Source organism: Herpailurus yagouaroundi, unplaced genomic scaffold, assembly GCF_014898765.1.
Source record: "Herpailurus yagouaroundi ecotype Mexico unplaced genomic scaffold, PumYag 140, whole genome shotgun sequence".
NCBI classification, from domain to species: domain Eukaryota; kingdom Metazoa; phylum Chordata; class Mammalia; order Carnivora; family Felidae; genus Herpailurus; species Herpailurus yagouaroundi.
Window position 1 is genome coordinate 81261704 of NW_024412395.1, and position 2074 is coordinate 81263777.

The 2074-nt window shown below is 40.1% G+C and overlaps 1 protein-coding gene across 1 annotated transcript in view; it reads left to right on the top strand.

Moving 5' to 3' along the window:
* The window catches only part of BMPR2 (bone morphogenetic protein receptor type 2), a 201052-nt gene that overhangs the window by 62046 nt on the left and 136932 nt on the right, over positions 1-2074 (top strand). The gene's annotated exons all lie outside the window — the stretch shown is intronic.

Here is a 2074-nt window from a genome sequence, read left to right on the forward strand (position 1 = left end):
CCCCCCCCCCCCAAAACACAACAAAACAAAACCTTTTCATTCCTATATTATTTCTCTGAGGTACTTTGATTTCTTCACTTCACTTGCATCTTTATTTCCATTCTTACAGCACTTTTCTAATTAAAATTTTTATTATGCCTCCATTGCGTTATTATGAGAAACGCTTTTTGTCGGGGTGCTTGAGTGGCTGATTTCTTTAAGTGTCAGACTCTTGATTTTGGCTTAGGTCTGATTGCATGGTTTGTGAGTTTGAGCCCCACATCAGGCTCTGTGCTGACAGCATAGAGCCTTCTTGGGATTCTCTCTCTCTCTCTCTCTCTCTCTCTCTCTCTCTCTCTCTCCCTCCCTCCCTCCCTCCCTCCCTCCCCCTCCCTCCCCGTCTCCCTCCCTCCCCCACTTCTCTGCCCTCCCCCACATGCTCTCTCCTCCTCTCTCTCTCTCTCTCTCTTAAAATAAATTTAATAAAAAAAAAGGAAACGCTTTTTATTGTTTCACCCACTCCCTATCTATTCATACTACACTTCTTCCACATTTTGAGCAATTGAATCTTCCCCAGGTGCAGTTGCAGTGTCATTTTTTACAGGCTCCAAGAACTGTAGCAGCTTCCTATCTACAGACCAAAGTTTATAGGACACACTGTAACATTCTACATTATTAACTTTGTGTTTTCCTGTTACTCCTTCCTTACACACACACACACACACACACACACACACACAATTTCTCTCTTTCTCCCTCCCTCTCTCTCTCTCTCTTTCTCTCTCTCTCTCTCTCTCTCTCTCTCTCTCACACACACACACACACACACACACATTCAGTCTCTGTAGTCATCAGAACTTAATAATTCATAGTTCCTATTCATTTGGTTCTGTTCATATTGTTCTTGAATGCCTTTGTATCTCTCAACATCTTACTTGGCGTTTTTGGGTGCATCATAAATTCTCCATCTTTCCTCATGCCTCTAGCTAGAAGTTTTTGCATGTGCCCAAAGCATCTTATTTACTTCTGTCATGGCACTTTCCTCTCAAAATTTTTCTTCCTTTATTTCCTGGCTAACTTATTGACACCAGTATTTACCCTCTTGCCCGGGCCACAAATACAGGGTGATCTTTGGTTCTTGGTTATTCTTCTAACTTCCATGCCTATTTCCACCAGAGCATCCAACTAGATACCAAGGTAATCCTATCATTTCTAAGGAAATTAACATTATCTAGAAACAACTATAGCATACAGAAATTATTTTCTTAACGCTTACAATAAGCCTTGAGTGATTTTTCTTATTCCCATTATATAGGTAAGGGAACAAAGTTCAAAGAGGCTAAGTAACTTGTGCAAAGTTAACTGTTAATTATTTGTGTTACTTCAGAGTCTGTGCTAGTAGTTCCATTTGGCCTCACAAATATTTCTTTAATCTCTTCCCTTCTTATTTCTCTCTGTTCCTGCCTTTATAATTTTTCTCTCTGGCTTACTGCATTAGCTTTCTCACTGGTATAATGCCTCTTCCTCTCTCCTCTCCCCCCCACCCCAATCTCTTTTTCACACTCTGCCAGAGTACTTCTCTAAAATACAAATCTTCATTTTGTTCTCCTGCTTAAAATTCTTCAGTGGTTCCCTGTGGCTCACAAAATGAAGTTCAAACTCCTTATCATGGCACATCCATCATCTAGTTCCTGCTTACATTTTCAGCATCATTTCCTACTACTCTCCCAGTCTGCATTCCAGCAACACAGAACTGTTGATGGTTACTGGAACTTAACATGTTCTTTCTAAGCTTTTTGCTTTTGGAATTTTCCCCTTGCTTGGAATTTCCTTCTCTCCTGGCCTCCCTTGTAAATCCTTACTTATCTATCACAATTCAGCTCAAGCTACAGGTCTATGATGAGAATATTTAAAAATATTCCTTGACATTCTCTAGAGAGATGAATCAGTGTTAGGCTTTTCTTTCTTTCTTTTTCTTTTTCTTTTTTTTTTTTAATGTTTATTTATTTTTGAGTGAGAGAGAGAGCGTGAATGGGTGAGGGGCAGAGACACACACACACACACACACACACACACACACACACACACACACACA